The sequence below is a fragment of the Apium graveolens genome, chromosome 7 (genome assembly GCF_009905375.1).
Source record: "Apium graveolens cultivar Ventura chromosome 7, ASM990537v1, whole genome shotgun sequence".
Taxonomy (NCBI): Eukaryota; Viridiplantae; Streptophyta; class Magnoliopsida; order Apiales; family Apiaceae; genus Apium; species Apium graveolens.
Window position 1 is genome coordinate 227253360 of NC_133653.1, and position 23261 is coordinate 227276620.

Below are 23261 nucleotides of genomic sequence, written 5' to 3' on the forward strand. Positions count from 1 at the left end.
GAATATGACATTGAAGATTCAAATCTAAAATTCCTTTTAGCTCTTCCTGAAAGTTGGGATTTGAAAGCTACTATTATAAGAGACAACTATGCTCTTGATGAAACTACTCTTGATGAAATTTATGAAATGCTCAAGACTTATGAACTTGATATGGATCAAAGAAGCAAGAGACATGTTAGAAAGTCAAGGACAGTTGCTCTTAATGCTAAGGAGGAATCCCCCAAAGTAGATTTCTCAAAGAAAGGAAAAGGAAAGGCTCTCATCATAAAGTGTGATTCAGAATCATCAAGTTCTGATGATGATGATGATTCAGAAACTGAAAGTCTACCTGAAGTAGATGTTGATGAAGAGATGATGAAGCTGTGTGCTCTTATGGTGAAGGGTATCACAAAGATAGCCTACAGGAAATTCAGAAAGGGAAAGAAGTTTTCCAGGAAAGGTAGAAAAACTGATAAGAAGGGTTTCAGAAAATCTGAAGGCAAAGGAGGAAAGTCTGACATATGAGATTACTCAGATGTCAAATGCTACAACTGTGGTGAGAAAGACCACATATCTCCTGACTGCAAGAAAGGAAAGAGTGATAAAGGCAAGGCTCTTGTCACAAAGAAGAAAAGCTGGACAGGATGAGGAGAAGTATGCCTTGATGGCAAATGCTGATAGCAGTTCTGATGCTGCTGAGTTAAAGGTACCTCAAACAAATTATGTCTTTCATACTGATGATATTACTGAGTTGAGATTATATCTTAAAACCATGTTTATTAGCTATAGAGATCAAACTTTAACATATGAAAGATTAAATTCTGAAAATCTTGTTTTTAAAAAGAGGAATGATTATTTAGAAAATGAGTTAGTTATGTTCCATCAAACTCAGAAGGATAGAGATGATGCTTTCTATGTTAGAGATGAAGTGCTAAAAATGAATAAATCTCTAAAAACTGAGTTAGAAAAGGAGAGAGAGATTATCAGGACTTGGACTAACTCTGGCAGAACAACTTAGGATATACTAAGTAGTGGGAACTGGAAAGAGGGCCTAGGTTATGGAGATGAGAAAAGTGAAAAAGGAACTGAACAAGTTAAGCCAATTATTGTTAAACAGACTACTAAGCCAAAGGTAAATCTTGTTAAATTTATAGCTAAAACTGTAAAGTCTGATTCTGAAAAGATGAAAGACATCGAGATAAAAGTGATAGCAGAGTCAACTTCTGACAAATTAGAACAGGATAAACCAACTGAAGTTAATATAAGCTTAATGACGAAGAAGCAGCTTAAACATAAGCTGAAAGAGATTACCAGTGTAAACAAGGTAAATGAAGCTAGGAAAAATAGGAATGGAAAGGAAGGTGTGAATAAAAGCAATAATTATATGCCTGTTCCTAATGCTCCTAGAAAGAAATGCTATAACTGTGGAAACTCTAACCATCTGGCTTCTTTTTGCAAGAAGAATAAGTATATAAACTCCTTACCTTCTAAGTCAGGAGTTAAGAGTCAGTCTATTAGGTTTAAGCCACAAAATCCTTGTTTTCATTGTGGTAGTACATGGCATTCCATTTATACTTGTAAGGAATATCATAGTTTGTACTATGATTATTATCAGATAAAACCTTCTTTGAAGAAAGTTGCTTTAATTCCTTCTAGTGTAAAGTATGATGCAAAGTTTGATACTGTTAATACTGATAAGAAAAATGTTAGCATAAATTCTGATGTTAAATCCGCTGTAAATGTTAACAAACTTAAAAAGGCCAAAGGATCCAAGCAAGTCTGGGTCCTTAAAACTAACTATTAGTGGTATTTGTGATTGTAGGGCAACAGGAAGAACATCCTAGTTCTGGACAGTGGATGTTCAGGATATATGACTGGAAATAAAGACCTGCTATCAAACTTTATGGAGAAAGCTGGCCCAAAATTTTTTTATGGAGATGGCAATATTGGAAAAACTCTGGGATATGGCAAGATCAATCTTGGGAATGTCATCATTGAAATAGTAGCTCTTGTCTCAGGACTTAAACACAATCTGTTGAGTATAAGTCAAATCCGTGACAGAGGTTATCATGTGGATTTCTTTGAAGAACACTGTGAAGTTATAAGTAATTCTACATGCAAAGTGGTTCTGAAAGGATACAGGCATGGTAACATTTATGAAGCCAGACTTTCAACAAGTACTGATGGTTCTGTAATCTGTCTGTTGAGTAGAACATCAATTGAAGAAAACTGGAATTGGCACAAAAAACTCTCTCATTTAAATTTCAACAATATAAATGAACTTGTAAAGAAAGATCTTGTGAGAGGACTACCAAAAACAGTATTTGCTCCTGATGGCCTTTGTGATTCATGTCAGAAGGCAAAACAAATAAAATCTTCTTTCAAGAGCAAAACTGAGTCATCAATTATTGAGCCTTATCACCTACTGCATGTTGATCTATTTGGTCCAGTCAATGTCATGTATATTGCAAAGAAGAAATATGCTATGGTTATGGTGGATGAGTTCACAAGATACACTTGGGTGTATTTCTTGCACATGAAGACTGAAACATCATCTACTCTAACTGATCATGTCAAACCGTTGGATAAATTGATCAAAAATTCTGTTAAAATAATAAGGAGTGATAATAGCACTGAATTCAAGAATTCAATCAGGGAAGAGTTCTGCAAAGATCATGGAATTAACCAGGAATTTTCTGCACCTGGAACTCCACAGCAAAATGGAGTTGTAGAAAGAAAGAACATGACTCTCATTGAAGCTACATGAACAATGCTTGATGAAGCAAAGATACCAACCTATTTTTGGGCTGAAGCTGTGTAGACTGCTCGTTTTACATAAAATGCTACACTTATAAACAAGCATGGAAAAACACCATATGAGATGATGAAGAAAAAGAAGCCAAATCTGAAATAGTTTCATGTATTTGGTTGCAAGTATTTTGTTCTTAAGACTCATCCTGAACAGCTGTCAAAATTTGATCTAAAAGCTGATGAAGGAATTTTTGTTGGATATCCACTTTCCACAAAAGCCTTTAGAGTCTACAATTTAAGAACAAAAGTTGTCATGGAATCTATCAATGTCTCTTTTGATGATAAGAAGATTACTGGACTTGAAGATTTTGATGATCATGATCAGCTGAGATTTGAGAATAAAGATTTAAATTCTGATTCTGGAAATTTTTATGACTTAAATCCTGATCCTGTAAGTTCTGATGGATTAAGTTTTGATGTCATTGAAACTGTGGTAACAACTCCAAAGGAAAATGCACCTGTCCAGGGGGAGCAAGCTGAAGAACCTACCATATCTCAAGACTCTCGAGAAGTATCAGAACCTGTTAATGGCTCTTCAAGTTCTGATTCATCTAGTTCTGATGAGCCAAATTCTGATAATTCTGGAAGCTCTGATTCCTCAACTCCTGAAAAATCAAATTCAAATTCTGGAGTCTCGAAGAGCATAACTACAGGGGGAGCATCAGAAAATGTTGATGGAGATAACATGGATCATGGGGGAGGATCCAGTTTTAGAGATCAACTTCCATCTGCAAGGAAGTGGACTAAAGCACATACACCTGATTTAATCATTGGAGATCCTGAAGCAGGTGTCAGAACTAGAACTGCAACTTCAAATGAATGTCTCTATCATTCTTTTCTATCTCAGGCTGAACCAAAGAAAGTGGAAGAAGCTCTTCAAGATGCTGATTGGGTGCAAGCAATGCAGGAAGAGTTAAATGAATTTAAAAGAAATAAAGTCTGGACCCTAGTGCCAAGACCAAAAAACAGATCAGTTGTTGGTATAAAATAGGTGTTCAGAAACAAAACTGACAATGATGGCATAATTACAAGGAATAAAGCAAGACTGGTTGCTAAAGGCTACTCTCAACAAGAGGGTATTGATTATGATGAAACATTTGCACCAATTGCTAGATTAGAAGCCATAAGGATCTTTTTGGCTTATGCTGCTCACAAGAAGTTTAAAGTCTTTCAAATGGATGTGAAAAGTGCTTTTCTCAATGGAGAATTGGAAGAAGAAGTATATGTTGAACAACCTCCAGGCTTTGTAGATCCAAAATTTCCCAATCATGTCTACAGGCTTGACAAAGCACTTTCTGGCCTTAAGCAAGCTCCAAGAGCATGGTATGAGACATTAGCTCAATTTCTTCTAGAAATTAGCTTTCACAAAGGCACAATTGACAAGACTTTATTCTACCTCAACCATGGAAAGGACTTACTTTTGGTACAGATATATGTTGATGATATCATATTTGGTTCTACTAATTCCAAACTGTGTGAGAAGTTTGCAAAACTAATGCAGTTGAGATATCAAATGAGTATGATGGGAGAACTCAGCTATTTTCTGGGCCTTCAAGTCAAGCAAAATAAAGAAGGCATTTTTATCTGTCAATCCAAGTACATTAGAAATTTACTGAAGAAATTTAGAATGCAAGATTGTTCAACTGCATCCACTCCCATGGCCACTGCAACCAAGTTAGATAAGGATACTGGTAAATCAGTAGATATTACTAACTACAGAGATATGATTGGCTCCTTACTCTATCTAACTGCAAGTAGACCTGATATCATGTATGCTACATGTCTTTGTGCAAGATTTCAGGCTGATCCAAGAGAACCTCACTTATTAGCTGTGAAAAGAATTATAAGTACCTTAAGGGTACAGCTGATCTAGGATTGTGGTATCCTAGGGAATCTGATTTTAAGCTAATTGGTTACTCAGATGCAGATTTTTCAGGATGCAAAATAGATAGGAAAAGAACTAGTGGAAGCTGCCAATTTTTTGGAGGCAGATTGGTTTCTTGGTTTAGCAAGAAATAAAAGTCAATTTCCACATCAACTGTAGAAGCAGAATATATTGCTGCATGAAGCTATTGTGCATAGATTCTTTGGATGAAGAATCAGTTACTGGATTATGGGTTAGAATTTTCTAAAATCCCTATTTACTGTGATAATCAAAGTGCTATTGCTATGACAGGTAATCCAGTTCAACACTCAATAACAAAGCACATCAGCATTAGGTACCATTTCATAAGGGAACACGTAGATGAAGGTACAGTGGAATTGCATTTTGTTCCAACAGATCAACAGCTAACAGATATCTTCACAAAGCCACTATGTGAAGCTACTTTTATAAGATTGGTAAATGAACTTGGAATGGTTTCAGGTTCTTTCTCTAAATCTGCTTAGTTTTTGTTCTCATGCATCAGACTTTATGATTAGTGTTTATATATTGTATTATCTATATGTAATCTGTGCTTAATTTGAAAATTCATTAAATGCTGATTGTTATCTGATGTGGATTTATATACTCTGATAAGTGTTTTGAATGTTCTGTGGCTATTCAATCCAATGAGGATAACTATGTTAGATGCTGACCTAGTAGTCTTTAACATACTAGAAATCCCATGTTTGAATTAGTTGTTTATGTGGAAACTCATTAACACAAGAAGATTCTGATATTGAGCTTAGTCAAGTTTACTTTGTGTATCTTATTACTAAGTCACAAACTAGATTCTTGTTTCTTATCTGTTAAATTCTGATGTCAGTAAATCTTAAAAATGAACTTAGTGCTGATAAGCCTCACTTATCAAAAGAAAAGAAAAGAAAAGAAAAGAATAAAAGTCAGGTACTCCTTTGAGATCTAGAGTAAAAATGTGGAAGGGAAGACCCAAGTGCATTGCTGGTATTAAGTAATATGCATTAGAAAAGAATTTTTTTTTCTTGGTGACTTTTCACACTCTATGATTACTGGAGAAATACCTTGATAACAGCATAAATTCTGATAAGTAGTCGTGACTCACTTACACTGAGAAGCCACTGTAAAAAGGAATTTCAAAGATGCATAAAATGAGCACAAATAGTTGAGCTGGACTCTTGCATAAATTTGTTCTATAGTAAACATCATGGCTGATGACAGATTTTAAGCATTTTTCTTAGTTATGCCTTATTTCTAAGATGTACTGAAGTTGATCAGACTTTAATCTTTATCTGATATTTTGCTGAATGCACACACTTTCACTTCCATATGAATGATGAAAATTACTGTGGTGATTAAGTTGTTTTTGACAAACAGTTAAGTGTCATTTGCATACATTCTGAGGACAAGTCCTGATGGAAGTTCTGATGATTATACTCTGAAGAAAACAAGTCAATATTTGTATGAAGAATCTTAGAAAAAGATATTCACTTTTTGAGTACATAAGCCATCTTCTGATGACTGTTAAAATCTGATATAAGTTAAGTTCTGATATTAAATCCTGATTGAATCTTTGATGCTTACGTGGTATTTTTCTTTAATTGACTTATTTGTGGTAAAATCTGAAACAGTCATATTTAAATCAGAATAAATTTGGGTGAGATAAAAATAGTCATAATCATTATGGGTTAGTGGTTAACGTGTATGTCCTAAAAAACTGCATGTGCACGGTAATTATTGCTTATTTTACGTGCCCATTAACTCATGCTCTAACCGTTTATTGACTGTTCATACGGTGCAAGGTGTAAAGTGTATCCCATGCTTCAAAAATATAACTATTGAGTGGAGAGAGTATATATATGGGAGTTAAAAGATTTTTTAATCTTTTACTTACTTTTCTATTCTTAATATCTTTTACTTTCTCTCTCTCTCTCTAATATTCTCTGAAGCATTTTCTTTCAGGACTTTTAACAAACACTTTGCAAACACTCTCTTTCTCACTTAATTTCTTATAGAGATGGCACCAAAAGACGTAATTTTCAATGGATCTAAGTTTGTTCCTAACAATTACTCCGACATTCTTAGCAAGGCTGAAGCTCCATCGGAACTTCACTTCATTCAGGATTTTCTCGCTAATTTTGATATTGGGTACGCTCTGACCCAACCTGATGCAGTCTCTGGAACTCAAGTGCTGGAGTTCTGGAGAAGTGGAGTATATGATGATGGTGGTGCTCAAGGGTCCCCAAGTATTATCTTTTCATCAGAGGGTGATGAGCATGTCGTGATATTGTCCACGGTTCGACAAGCACTGCAGCTGCCTGAGAACTGTGTTTACTCTACTGTTGAGGAGCCAGTTCTTAAAAATATGATGGCCAGTCTGGGGTATGAAAAAACATTGGCTAAGTTGGGTCAATTGAAGAGACCTTTGATAAGTGGATTTTATATCCACTTGGAATGCTTCATTACAAGCTTAAATTGGTGTTTTGTACTCAAGTTGTTGGTATTTTAATGTGTTTTTGTGTTATTGCATTTCAGGTATCAGTTATATGAAAAAAGAGCTTTTAAGGAAATTTGATAAAAAGTGATCAGAATTTGAAGCTAATGCCATTCTCAAGCTGTAGATAATCTCAATAGCTTCACGTGGGCAGTTGAATCGCCTAATTCTGACGAGTAGAACTCAAGTTATAGCCAAAACAAGATTCATCAGAAATTTTTCCAGGCATGAGCTGAGCGCCCGCCCAGAGAGCTGAGCGACCGCCCAGAGATCTGAGCGGCCACCCAAGGCGCGGCTGGTCGCTGATTTCGCTGAAAAAGCCTTTTTTGAGTGGAATTTGACGATTTTAAGGGTCCAGGTCCACAGGGCGTATATATACTTAAAAAAGGGGTTTCATCATCTGGGAAGATTGGGATACCAAGGAGAAGACCTAGAAGCACAAAACAACTCTGAAAAAGATCTTGTTTTCAACTTGTGATTCTTTGATTAAGTTAGAACTTTGGATGCTCGATTTTGGTCTTGTTGAACCTAGATCTCGTTTATTCGTACTTTAATCATTATTCAGTTTATTAAGACCTTGTTTTATACCATGCTTTCATTGGAACCCATGGTGACGATGAGTTCAATTATGGGCTAATCGTTGTCATTGGATTCTAGCGGATTTACTTATGGATTTTAATAATTAATTTGTTTCGATATTTTAGTGTGTGGTGATTGATTGATATCATAGTATTGGTTGTGCTTATTCGTCTTATGTGCGTAGCTAACATATAAGATAGCGTGTTAATCTCTATTGAAGCGACAGTGAATATAGAGGTTTAGAACTTGCCATGCTAGCATAGGTTCATGTATTTGTTATACATGATTCATGGGTAACTCTAACCGTTTTACTTGCCCTATGTAATCATTATGGATAACTTGTGCTTAAACCGTTATGTTGTCAAATTCTATAGATACATAGGGTCTCAATATAATTGGTGCCTATTCAGCTTCTATCTCTTTTGTGGATGTCTGGTAGAATGGTACTAGTGCAATGAAAGTTGGCGTTTATCAGTTTCGTGATATCTGATTAGTGTCATCACCATCACATGCTAAGGTTAAGAACAATAAGGCTATTGAATGAAGTATTTAATGAAGTTATAATCCCATGTTTGTCATATAAAGTAATTCAACCTCAATTCTCTTAGTTAATGTTATTTAGTATAATCTCTTAGTTTGATAAAAACCCAATTTGTTATTTGTCTTAGCATTGAGCGATAATCACATTGTTGCATAGGTGCATTAATTGAACTTAACCTAAACCAGTCTATGTGGGAATGAATCTAATTTATATCTTATACTACTTACGAACGCATATACTTGCGTGAATATTAGCACGTGTTTTCGCCTTAACAAGTTTTTGGCGCCGCTACCGGGGACTCGGTGTTAATTTTTAGTTTATGTGCTTGTCATCAGTGGTCATTAAAGTTCACTGACTCAGATTCTTTTACTTTCACTGTTTATTTGTTTGTGTTTCAGGTACTCATTACAATGGGAGATCCAGCAGCACGAACGAAAGCCTTGATGGATTTTTCTCAATCCAAGATCAATGACATTAAATCTAGCATTGTCGGGCCAGCTATCACAGCTAGTACCTTTGAGATCAAGCCTGGCATAGTTCAATGGGTATAGAATTCAGTCCAGTTTGGGGGTTCTCCAATGGAAGATCCCAATATGCATATTAGGGATTTCATTGAGATCTGTGACACCTTCAAGTTCAACGGTGTTTCTGAAGATGCTGTGAAGCTGAGATTGTTCCCATTCTCTCTGAGGGACAAGGCTAAGAGCTGGTTACACTCTCTACCAGCTGGTTCGATTACTACTTGGGAAGATCTTGCTCAGAAGTTTCTTACTAAATTATTCCCTATGGCGAAGACAGCTGCAATCAAGAATGCTCTTACTCAATTTGCGCAGCAATCAGGAGAATCTTTATATGAAGCTTGGGAGTGCTACAAGGAGATACTTAGGAAGTGTCCTCATCATGTAATGCCAGATTGGATGATCATCAATTGTTTTTACAATGGGTTGGGAGAACAGTCCAGACCCATGCTCGATGCAGCAGCAGGTGGAGCATTATGGGCAAAGAGCTATGAGGAAGCTTATGATCTAATTGAACTGATGCTGCTAATGAATATCAGTATCCAGCCCAGAGATTGCCACATAGCAAGGTAGCAGAAGTTCTTGAGGTGGATACAGCTACGGCTATCACTACTCAACTAAATGCGTTATCTATGAAGATTGATTCTCTGGCTCACTATGGTGTTAAGCAGATAATTAGTGTTTGTGAGTTGTGTGCAGGTCCGTATGTGACAGAGCAATGTGCCATATCTAGTGAATCAACTCAGTTTGTGAGCAACTTTTAGAGATCGCAGCAACCAATTCCAGACACTTATCATCCTGACAACTGGAATCATCCTAACTTCTGCTGGAGCAATAATCAGAATGCGATGCAATAGCCGTTCCAGCAGTTTGGAAATAAACTATTCAACCCCCTAGTTTTCAGCAACAAATTAAATCAAAACAACAAACTCATGATGCGGGTCTATCTTTGAATGAAAAATCTGAATTGGAGGAGTTGCGGCTTATGTGCAAAAACCAGGCTCTTATATGCCAAAGCCAGGCTATTTCTATCAAGACTCTGGAGAACCAAATAGGGCAAATTGCTAATGCCTTATTGAATCGACCACCAGGAACGCTTCCTAGTGATACAGAAGCCAATCCAGGCAAGAGGGAAGTTGAAGAACAGGTGAACGCCATCACCTTGAGGTCTGGAAAGGTCGCAAACCCCAAAATTCAGCAAGACGAAGAGCGTGAAAAATCTCAAGATTCAAAAAATGCAGTTATGGATGAAGAAGAAGTGCAGAAGGAAGCATTGGTGGAACCAAGGAAGACTACGGTGGAACACACTCCTCCTGAGGGTAATACAGGGGAAAAACAGATCTATCATCCACCTCCTTTTTCTAAGAGGCTGCAGAAGAAAAAGCTGGATAAGCAGTTTGAGAAGTTTTTGGAGGTGTTCAAGAAACTTCATATCAACATACATTTCTCTGAAGCTCTTGAACAGATGCCTAGCTATGCGAGGTTTATGAAAGGTATTCTCTCTTGGAAAGTGAAGCTCGATGACTTAGAGATCGTTGCTCTAATGGAGGAATGCAGTGTTGTGCTGTAACAGAAGTTGCCTCCGAAGCTTAAAGATCCTGGAAGCTTCATTATTCCTTACACCATCAGAAACTTGTTGTTCGACAAGTGTTTATGTGATTTAGGAGCTAGCATCAATCTAATTCCCTTATCTATCTTCAAGAAGTTTGGTCTGCCTGATCCGAAACCAACATACATGTCATTGCAACTAGCTGACCGTTCCATCACTTATCCACAAGGTATAGTGGAGGATGTCTTGGTCAAGGTGGATAAACTCCTCTTTCCTGCTGACTTTGTAATTCTTGATTCCGAGGAAGATAAGAAGATTCCCATTATCTTGGGAAGACCATTCTTAGCTACTGGCCGAACTATGATTGATGTGCAAAAAGGAGAGCTTTTGATGAAGGTTTATGATCAAAAGGTCACTTTTAATGTGTTCAAGGAAATAAAGTTACCCACAGCTAAAGAGGAGTGCTTTAAAGTAGAGCAACTGCAGGTTTTGAATGCACCTCCGTGGAAGGGGAAGTTGGATATGCCATTTGATTCTCTTTTGTTAGCAGAGCTGAAAATTTCTCAGGAGCGTTTTGAACCATTTATTCAAGAAGCTCCTAGACTTGAGCTCAACGGATTGCCATATCACTTGAGTTATTCATTCTTAGGTGCACCCCATGATAAAGGGTCGGGATATATTTTTGATGATGTAGAGAGTGGTTGGACGGATCTTCCAGTGCCTACAGAGGGTTCTTCTCATGCACCACAGACAGTTGATAGGTTTGGTCTTTGTGATGAACAGTATAGGAGAGTGACTAGGCGTATGGAGGTCATGCACGACATTCACCATCATTTTGCTGAAGATTTGACACACGCTTTCTGTACTATTTTCTGAGACACTAGTGGCGAGGTTGATTGACCACCTGATCCTCCACCCGACGAGGGTGACTCTCCCGCTAATTAGGTATACCTGAAATCCTTATTATTACCTTCAATGAGGATATTGAAAATTTTAAGTTTGGGGGTGATAATGTAATGATTAGTAGTGTGTGTGTCAATATAGATTCATATAGATTCATATTGTATGTTTAGTTGTAGTTCATTCATATTTTTGCATGATTGTTCATTTAGGACATAATTGTTTACTTTTATGTGATTTCATATAGTTGCATTTCCATGCATATTTAACATGATCCCTTAATATGAACTATGATATTTTATAAGTTGATGTTGATTTGAGTGTGATGATGACGAATAGAGGGATGTTTAAGTCCTAATGAATTGATTTGCATGCCAGAAATAAATATTTTCACAAAGTCTTATATGATTGATTTGATTTAGATCATGATCATACTTGTTTGTTGTTGAGATTTAATCACTTGGTTATATTTAAAATTTGTGATATTCTCGTAATGACGTAAAAACACTGATTTTTTTATCTGGAGAAAAACTTGGATTTCATTGCTAGTTGTTGTAAGGCTAGGCATCAAATGGCTAGTAGCCGGCTCATATTTTTATGAGTAGTCTAGGGTTGAATGAGATGGAGTGAAACACACTCATTCAGAAATTATTGAAAAAAAAGAAAAAAAAAGAGAAAAAAAAGAAAGAAAAAAGTATGTGTTTATGCATAATTGATCAAGAGTGAGCTCTTTAATACTCGAGTTATTAAGTTCTAGGAGACTTTGTGCCTAGTGACATAAGGCTTTTATAGTCTGGGATCCGCTAACCTAACGCTCGCTACATGGGTATTATTGCATAAGTCTTTTGGGACCTCATTCATTGCACGGTCAAATAAGCATCTTTGTTATGTGTTTAAAAAATAGTGTGAATCCTTGTATAACTCTAGTAGAAAGGAGGTGTTGTGAGTCATATTGTGTTTATTGTCTATTCTGTTTATAAACTTTTGATTGTTTCGATGATAGATAAATTATGGTTATTGATCTAGTATCGAGAGATATCTGTTAAGCATTCCACACACGCATGATTCTGGTTTGTGAGTTGATTTGTGGGATTTATTCGAGCTCTGTTTTAAGTCATTGCATTCTTAGAGGCGTTGTCTTATTCATTTGTTATGGTTATTCTGAGGGGATCGATTGCATTATCATTTAGTTGCATTCACGTAGTTGCATTCATGCATTAGGTTTATTTTGTAGTTTTGAGTCTATTTATGCTTGAGGACAAGCATCGATTCAAGTTTGGGGGTGTGATAAGTGGATTTTATATCCACTTGGAATGCTTCATTACAAGGTTAAATTGATGTTTTGTACTCAAGTTATTGGTATTTTGATGTGTTTTTTGTGTTATTGCATTTCAGGTATCAGTTATATGAAGAAAAGAGATTTTAAAGGAAATATGATAAAAATTGATCAGAATTGGAATCCAAGGCCATTGTCAAGTTGTAGATAATCTCAATAGCTTCGCGTGGGCAGTTGAATCGCCTAATTCTGACGAGTAGAACTCAAGTTATGGCCAAAACAAGATTCATCAGAAATTTTTCCAGGCATGAGCTGAGCGCCCGCCCAGAGAGCTGAGCGCCCGCCCAGAGAGCTGAGCGACCGCCCAGAGAGCTGAGCGGCCGCCCAAGGCGCGGCTGGTCACTGATTTCGCTGAAAAAGCTTTTTTTTAGTGGAATTTGACGATTTTAATGGTCCAAGTCCACTAGGGGCGTATATATACTTAAAAAAAGGGTTTTAATCATCCGGGAAGATTGGGATACCAAGGAGAAGACCTAAAAGCACAGAACAACTCCGAAAAAGAAGATCTTGTTTTTAATTTGTGATTCTTTGAATTAGTTGTAACTTTGGATGCTCGTTTTCGATCTTGTTATACCTAGATCTTGTTTATTCGTACTTTAATCATTATTCAGTTTATTAAGACCTTGTTTTATACCATGCTTTCATTGGAACCCATGGTGACGATGAGTTCAATTATGGGCTAATCGTTGTCATGGGATTCTAGCGGATTTACTTATGGATTTCAATAATTAATTTGTTTCGATATCTTGGTGTGTGGTGATTGATTGATATCCTACTATTGGTTGTGCTTATTCGTCTTATGTGCGTAGCTAACATATAAGATAGCGTGTTAATCTCTATTGAAGCGACAGTGAATATAGAGGTTTAGAACTTGCCATGCTAGCATAGGTTCATGTATTTGTTATACATGATTCGTGGGTAACTCTAACCATTTTACTTGCCCTATGTAATCATTATGGATAACTTGTGCTTAAGCCGTTATGTTGTCAAATTCTAAAAACATATAGGGTCTCAATATAATTGGTGCCTTTTCAGCTCCCATCTCTTTTGTGGATGTCTGGTAGAATAGTACTCGTGCAACGAAAGTTGGCGTTTATATGTTTCGTGTTATCTGATTAGTGTCATCACCATCACATGCTAAGGTTAAGAACAATAAGGCTATTGAATGAAGTATTTAATGAAGTTAGAATCTCATGTTTGTCATATATAGTAATTCAACCTCAATTCTCTTAGTTAATGTTATTTAGTATAATCTCTTAGTTTAATAAAAATCCAATTTGTTATTTGTCTTAGCATTGAACGATAATCATACATTGTTGCATAGGTGCATAAATTGAACTTAACCTAAACTAGTCTCTGTGGGAACGAATTTGATTTATATCTTATACTACTTGCGAACGCCTATACTTGCGTGAATATTCAGTCAACAAATCGGGTATTCAGTCAATAAATCGGGTATGCTCTCATTAATCGCCCTAACAATCTTACATAAGAAGGGAATGGAGTTTCTTCTTTGACTGCATTACCAAGGCTTTTGTAGACAAATGTTCTAAATTCGATGCAATCCCCGTATTCAGTCAACAAATCGGGTATGCTCTCATTAATCAAACTAATTTTGATTATACAAGTGTTGTCTTAGGTTTCATTGGGGATAGGATGACAGAAGACAGAAATATTATTTATTTTGCTAGATTCGGTCAGCTTATTTATAGCTTTTGTTGTGATGATAAGCCCTATTCAGCTAGTGAACTAATTCCATCATTCAGACTAGCTAAAAGAGCTTTTAATGACTTATTATCTACTGACAATAAGAAGGCTGTCTTAACACCCCTTCGAGTTCCTTTATCTGTCAAACAAGCCTTAATAATCTATGATCCAGTTAAATACACTGCACTATATCCTGATGTCCAATCATCAGAACCTCAACCATCAACACCTACCACCTCTACACAAATACCTCAGACTTCTCAACCATCAGCACAAACATCCAGACCTTCATCTTCTAAACCTTCTAAGAGGACAAAGTCTGTTCCTCAACCTCCACAAAAGAGAAGGAAGATGATTCTCAAAGATGAGTCTGAGAGTGAAGAGAAAATAATTGAAGCACGAGTTCATACATCTGAACCTGTGATAATTGAAGCTAAGAATGTTACTTCTCAGAAAGAGAAAGCAGCTCAAAGTTCTGATACTTTGAAAAGGAAATCTGTAACTTCTAATGCTGCTGAAGCAACTCCTTCATTGGCAAGGAGATTGAAGAAAATGAAGGCTAGGAGGTATTTGGCTAAGGCTATATCGGAAGATACTGAAGAAACTGAGGAAGGGGATCAGGAATCTCTGATCTCATAAGAACCAATTATCATTGAAGCCCTTCTAACTCAAGCCAAAGACACTGCTAATGACACAGTTGTTACCCCTCCTGTCTCTCCTATTAAAGCTACAGATGATGCTAAAGAACAAACTGATAATTATGAAATAGATAATCATAATTTGAATATACCTGAAGTTCTTTATCTGGAAGCTCCATCTACATCAAAGACACCAGCTCTGGAGATAAATTCTGCTGATTAGAATTTAGATGATGTTATTCCTGAATCTCTAGTTGCTTCACACATTGTTGAGCTATCAGAACAGAATGAGTCTTCCTCAAGTTCCGATGACAGGGTTTCTGTTGAGACTCCAGTACCTACTCTGGGCAAGGAAGAATTGGTGAAGAAATTTGTTGAAAAGGAAGCACCTATTCCTTGGGAGGATACTCACAGAGGTGTTGAGTGGACCAAGAAGTGGAATGAATCAGATTTTATTCCATGTTCTAAAATTCTGACAGAGCATATTGCAAAAGCTGATGAGTTGCTCACAAATTCTGATTTTAAGAAACAACTCAAGATCACAGCTCTGTCTACAAAACATCTTCAAGGTCTACATACTTCTACTCATGAAAAGGTTAATACACTCAGGGAACAAGCTGATAAGTTCAATCTACAAATCAAGCTTGACAAGAACAGGTATATCAGACCTATTTCAGAAAAAGTTGCAGCCATTGGGAAAACTCAAGAGAAGGAACATGCCCAAATTGCTGAGGTTCTGGCTAATCAAGCTTCTGAGAAAGCTCAATTGGATGAAATCCAATCTTCAGTTGAACTTCTTCTTTCTCTCTTACTTCCTGATGATGCCAAAAAGAGGGAGAAGGTAGTTAAGTCCAAATGCTCACCTACTCAAGAACCGAAGAAAAAGGATGATAAAGGTGATGATCAGGGAAACTCTGAAAAAAGCAGAGGTCAAAAAAAAGTTCAAGGAAAATCTTCTATTCAGAACAAGTCAAGTTCTAATGTTGTGAATGCTCAAAGATTGAAGTCAAGTGGTGATAAGCAAAGTCTGATGTCAAGTTCTGATATTCTGATTCAGTCAGGATCTGAAGACTCTCAGAAGTTTTTACAAACTCTGAAGTTAAAGGGGAATAAGACTACTGTTTATTACAAAGATCCTAAAATCCAGACACTTGATGAGGAGATAGCAAGAAGATTATTTCTGAAACATAATCCAGGAATGGATTTAGAAACTCTCAAGGAGGAAGAAGCTAGATTTGTTGTTGAGAAGACAAATCCTAAGTCTAAAGCTTCTGATGCAAAGAAACCTCCAAGGCCTAAGGAAAAAGGCATTGTGATCAAGGAAAAGTTAAATTTTGAAACTTCAAAGTTCAAGACTAGATCACAGACTGAGAGTGATCCCAAAGACAAAGGGAAATAAAAAATTTATGAATCAACCAAGTCACTGGACTTGAAAACTTCTCAAGATCTGATGAAACCAGTGTGTAAAATGGTTCAAGTAACTGATGATAATCTTGTTAAAGATGAAAATGTTCAAATTCTGAAAAGAAGAAAGATAAATGAAGATTCTAAAATAACCTCTGACACTGCTCAAGTTATTGTTTAGAATAAAGGACAGGAAGGTACAGAAGAAATAGCAAATTCTGATCAAGCTATCAAGACATCAACTACTGACAATGCTCAAGTTGATTTGGGTAAAATGACAATTGCTGATAAGAAGAAGCTGTTATGGAAGAAAGCTACTCCAGTTGAACCAAAATCCAATCTCGTGATTAATCAACTTGCTGCACTTGGGTTGAGAGCCAAACAACCTAGAGATAGAGCTAGATTAGGTTCTGACGAAGAGAAGATTCAAACAGGAGTATAGGTTACTCTAGGAGATCCTTTTATATTGACAGATAAACCATATGAACAAATTAAAGAAAGGCAGCTTGACAAGGTGTTGTCTGCTCAAATTATGATAGATGCTCATGATAAAGAGAATCTAAAAGAGAAATTGATCTTATTTCTCAATGATGGAAGGACTTATAGATTAGCTGATACTGATGTATTAGAGAAGTCTATCAGAGAACTTCAATATATTCACTATCTTCTGGAAGTAAAATATGATATTACAAGAAGATGGTCAGAATACATTTTGAAGGCTATAAGAGATCTATTCAGAATCTTTGGTACAAAGACTTCTCATTACAGTCCAATGATTACTGAAGGTGATGGAAGAGAAATTCCTATGTTGAAGAATTCTGCTAAGGTGGAAGTTATTCTGAAAGGAAGATGCTTATGTTATAATAAAAACTCTTCACATCCTAAGGTTATCAGACTTGGTGATGGACTTGAAAGAACATCCATTCAAGCTCTCAGAACAGCCATTTATCAAATTGGTGATAGTAAAGAAGAAGAACTGATGCAGGTCAAAGCACAGTTAGCCGAAGTTCTGAAGAAAGCTGAAGATAATCTGATAAATAATTTTGTTAAGAATCATTACGGATTCAGATTGATTCAGTGATGTTGGTAAAGCTGGATGTTTTGTAAGTTGTAATGAATAGTCTTATTAAACTCTTATTGCATTTGAACTTAAATGTTTTTGACATCATCAAATCTATTAACTTGTATATTCTTGCATAATTTACAAGTTGGGGGAGATTGTTGGATATATTTGAGATGTCATGTCTAACATGTTTCATGTTTAGTTTTTAGATCTTAACTAACAGGAAATATCAGTTCTTACTGGAATCAGGACTTACTGGAAGTCAGGACTTAAGGATATCAAGACTTAGATTATCAGAAGATAATATCAGAAGATGGATATCAGAACTTAAGTACTGGAGGACTAACAATTAAGGAAGGAAGCCGATTTACAGGAAAGAAGATCGAGACTAATACAAGAAGAAGATATGCATGGAAAGTTCACTCATTTACTCTCCTTTTGCTTGAGAGCAACTTAACCTCTCACTCAAGTCACTCCCTTCCCTCAAACCTAGGAGTGATTGTACAGCTAATAAGTCATCTACACTTGTCACTACTTTAGAGATTTTAAGTGGTGTAGTGACTGTCAATGGATAAGAGATATCCGTTGAAGCAGTAGTTGTGGTCATTGACGGATAATTATTGTTAAGGTTATCCGTCAAAGGGAAATCACTTGTCAATAGACGAAGAATATTCATTGATGAAATAGAAATAATGGAAATAGGAGTTGAAACCATTTTTGAATATGTGGAGATTGATTTGAATTTTAAGTGCATAGATCCTTCAATAGTTTGCAAAAGAATATGAAAGTGAGCCGACAAATTCAATAAGATGATGCTCACTTGTTGTAGATGTTGGCTCCTCCACAAATTTTAAAGATGAAGAATAAGGAATTGATGTGTGTATCATATCCATATCCAGAGAATTAGTTGGAGAATTTTGTGTGTGGGGGGTTTCGATTATGAGAAAATTTGGTTGTGACTCCATATTTATTGGAGCTACATCAAGCTGACTTTAAGATGGTATTGTAACTGAGTCTTTGACTACAGATGGCACTGTGTGTTGTAACGCTCTCCAAACCCGGGTCAGAAGTTTGGGGCTCACAACACACACACACCATCTATAAACCTGTATATAAAATATTATATGCATTGACCCTTCTTTTTCACAACCATGGATCGTAACAGGTTCAAGTATTAAAAGAAGCCACAACCTTATCTTTTATTACATCATACCAAATCCCAACTAGTTCAACTTACAACTGATAATAATATCGTTTTTACAATCTAGCATAACTCATCTACAATATAAAGCTCTTGCTAGCTCGATCCAACTTAACCTGAAATCCTAGCTTGCACACTGGACTGGGAATCCTCGTTACCAACAATTTCCTTTTCAACTGTTGAAAACATAAAAAGGTTTGCAAGAGTGAGCTAACTAGCTGAGCAAGTCATAATAGCAATAACTGAGGTTAAACAATAACCAATTGAAATGATTCAGAAGAATCAACTTTCTGAATAAGAAATGATTAGAATTGGATATTCACTTTTCATTTTAAAAATCAAGGTTAGGCTGCTGATCAGTCACGCACTAACCCCGAGCAAGGCTCCCAGCTTTGCTCTATATACTGGATCCAAGGCACGTATTGGCCTATTATGACCACGAATCTGGTCCGACCACGAATCTGGTCCACATTTATAAAACTATCCAATTCTAAAATAATTCAATATGATAACCAATGTAATTCAATAAGCTGAATTATAAACAACATTTATTTTGAAGCATAGGGTGATTCACAATACCATGAAGGTATAACAAAGAATTCAAAAAGATTGGCTTTTAATCAAGGAAAGAATCAAAAAGTAGAAGACCAAGGGTTCAAGGGTTCCAAGGATTGGTCTTCTGTTAAACAAGGAATAAGGGTTGGTATGTCAAGCAATTCAATATCAAAAATCAGTATGTGGTGGATATGTATTTGTGGAGTAGTATCGTATGTGTCTGGCTCGTATCTGAGAATTCAACAATCAATGGTTTATGAAGAATAAGGCTTATGGCTCAAGATCAATAAGAATCAGGTTTTAAGGTTGAATAGTTTAAAGCGCTTGCAATATAAAACAAGATTTATTTTAAATACTAGCAACATGTTATGAGAAAGTTTGAAAATATTTTCAATATATCTTGAAGAAGGTTTTGAAGTACCTGCCTTATCACCGACGATTTCCAAATTTCCTTGTACTCATCAATCACTTTCCTTTTCTTTCTATGCCTTGCTTTTGTTCATCAATCACTTGTCTTCTCTTTTTACGCTTCGATTCTATTTATGGATCACTGGTTTCCTTTTCTATACCTCGCTAACTCTGCTAGGCATCACAAGTATCTTTCAATATTCAATCTCATATTATTCTGTTGGATATATTTGAGATGTCATGTCTAATATGTTTCATGTTTAGTTTTCAGATCTTAACTAACAGGAAATATCAGTTCTTACTGGAATCAGGACTTACTGGAAGTCAGGACTTAAGGATATCAGGACTTAGATTATTAGAAGATAATATCAGAAGATGGATATCTGAACTTAAGTACTAGAGGACTAACAGTTAAGGAAGGAAGCTGATTTATAGGAAAGAAGATCGAGACTAGTACAAGAAGAAGATATGCATGGAAAGAGTTAGAGGACTAGAAGAATTATATAAGATATCTGATTGATATATTTTAGGAGACAAAATTATATTCCATATCAATTAGAAGTTATCTTGTAACTGTGTGTCTATATAAGCACAGACATAGGTTTACTCTATAAGAGTTACGATCATCGAGAAGATCATACAGTTGTAACCTAATAGCTCTCGTGATATTTGTTCATCACTGAGAGAGGACAGTTCCATTGTAACAGAGTCTATTATATCGAATACATCTATTTTCTGTTACTTGTACTTTAAATCGATTTAATTGTATTCTATACTGTATTCAACCCCCTTCTACAGTGTTGTGTGACCTAACATATTCTAATCGTCACATAGACGTCATAAGCTCCTATCTACCCTTCGTTTTACCCAAATCCGATTTACGAACTGAAAGTTATGACCAAAACAGTCAAAAAATAACCACATGTGCATATAACACATCAATCAGATAGCACGTAGCACCTAGCACGCATGATATTCAATCAAAATAATTTTTCAAAGAAGATTCGGGGTCAAAATAATTTTCCAGGTATTTAATACGGATTTTTGAACATTTTTCAGAATTAAAACGGGTCTCCGAGTCATTTTATAATTAAATAATAGGGTTTGAACACCCGAATCTGACTTTAAAATAATTTTATAATAATTATCGAGCCTTGAAAATAATTTAAAATAATATTTTAAATCTCGAAACTATTTTTCAGGATTTTTTAATCAAAATAAATAATTAATTCTAATTATTAAATCAATTATAATTATTTAATAAATAATTAAATTAATTAATAAATTAATATTTAAATTAACTGATTAAATAAATAATTCATTATCAACTTAAATTAATTAATTAAATAATTAAGATTTATTTTTAAATAAAAATTATTTTTCAGAAATTAAATAATGAATTTTTTTGAATAAATAAAATCAATTTCTGAAAATTTTATAAAAAGAAAATACATTTTATGAAAATAATAAAACAGAAATCCAACTCTTGCAGTTTTCAAAACTAAAGTCTGGTTTTTACAAATTTTAAAAATAGAATACTGAAAATACAGAGTTTGCAAAAACTTGGGGACTAAACTGTAAATTTCACAGTTGTCGTCCCCGGCCACCGGAAACCCATGGTCGCCGGCGAGAAGCTTTTCCGGTGACCTGATTTTCAGCCCAGATCGACTCCAAATTTACAATACTTGATGATCTTGCTTCCAGGTATCGATCTGCAGAACCAAAATGATCAAATAATCGCTTATTTGATCGGAAAACTGGATGGAAAATTCGCCGCCGCCTGGGTTCGAGTTTTTCGACGACCATGATATACACAACCCTGTAATCAATTTCATCTAACAACCCCTAACAAAGAAATGCCTTATTTTCAATTTAGAATATTCATATCAAGAACCCTAATTTTTATTTTCAAGAATCAAACACCCTTTTCAATATGTTATTGAACTCAGTTTTTGACATATAATATACCAAAATGACCAGAAAAAGATTATCTACATGATGGAATCATCAAATCATATCAACAAAATCAAGAACAAATTTTCATAATTTAATCTATAATTAATTCGAAATAAAATAATTAAATAAGAAAAATACCTTGATTCCTGCATAAAAATGGATGGTTGATTCAGAAAGCTATTTTCGAGAGCTTCAATTTGATATATTGCACGCCCAAATCAGAGTTTGATAACGCCTTCGTTTGTACAATTGATTCTCAAGAACGTAACATTTTTAGGGTTTTTCTCGGTATTTCTTATATGTTTACTAATCGATTATGATTTTATGAATAAAATGAAATAATAAAAGGGCTATATATATTTATGGAATCGATAAATTAGTTACTTAGCCACTAAGTAACTGTGAAAATGATCCGATTTAATACCCGATAATTATCCAAACCGGGCCTTTAATAAAACACTTTATACGAAAATAATGTAATAATATCCCGTCTTTCGAGAATACGGGTTTTGTTGATTCACCGAAATGATTATCGTATTGAAAATCTTGCATCGGGCACGGGTCAAACCGTAATCCGGATTGAAAAAGTCAAAACACGGAAAATGTCTGGAATTACCAGATTAGGTTAGGAAGGAGTTTTTGGAAGAGTTTCGGGTTGTAAGAACGTAAAAACGGTTGAGGTTGGATGATTCCACGCTTTATAAAAGAATTTTGTAATTATTCAGAAAATAATTATTAAATCTATAAATCATTATAAAATCATATAATGATCCAAAAATTACCGGAAAAATATCGTAATTATCTATATTTTATTCTGGACATAATAAAATTAACATACTCATATCTTATCATATATAATCTTCTTAATATCAATATCAATCAACAGATAATTCACAGAAATTATGTAATAATCACATAATAATTGATTTATTGATAAAATAATGACACGCGATATCCTGGATATTACATGTGTGCATCCTGTAACTCCCCAAGGGTTTCAACTTCTTCTTTCTGATATATATTTGAGTTTGGTATGTGGTGTCCCTACCCTTTTTGCTCTGTGCTATAATGCCCCCAAATCCGGGGTCAAATGATTTGATCGTCACTATGAAACCTCAATCCAAATCAACCTGTTAAATCAATAAATAAATGCCAGTGGGAGATATTTAGCATCTATGACCCCAAACTAATCCAAAATCTTTTAAGGTGACAGTTCTAGAAACAAGAATTCCAAATTCCACCAATAAATTTTTCACTTTTTTTTAAAACTCTTTTCAATAATTCTCAACCTTAAAACTTAACCCACTAGTATAACTTCGAAAAGAAGTATACTAGGCCCAAATACAATACACAACTATAATATAATATAATATAAACAACTTTATACAATCAAACTTACACTAGTCCGCAAACCCTGGACCAACCACCTTCCAAAAGTTTCTTCTTTGCTTCCTCGAATTACGCGGCTAAACAGCGCAAGTTAATCCTCACTGGAGGTTAAATTTAAAAACATGCAAGTATGAGCGAAAGAAATGCTCAACAAAATCATTATAGCAAATATAGGGTTATTTTGATATAAAACCGACATTTGCAATAGCACAGATCATTTTAAAATCATAATTGCTGAAACAAAAAATTTGTTAAAGAATCGGATAATTGTTTCTCACTGTATTAAAAAATCTTTTTGATATTTTTGAGCGAACTGCTTCAGCAATACTTTGAATC

The 23261-nt window shown here is 35.3% G+C and overlaps 1 protein-coding gene and 1 non-coding gene across 2 annotated transcripts in view; both read right to left on the minus strand.

The window, feature by feature from the left end:
• The window catches only part of LOC141674523 (uncharacterized), a 169315-nt gene that overhangs the window by 22917 nt on the left and 123137 nt on the right, over nt 1-23261 (minus strand). The gene's annotated exons all lie outside the window — the stretch shown is intronic.
• Nucleotides 9102-9208, minus strand: LOC141676079 (small nucleolar RNA R71). Its single transcript, XR_012556688.1, has one exon. It is a non-coding gene; the product is annotated as a small nucleolar RNA R71 (small nucleolar RNA).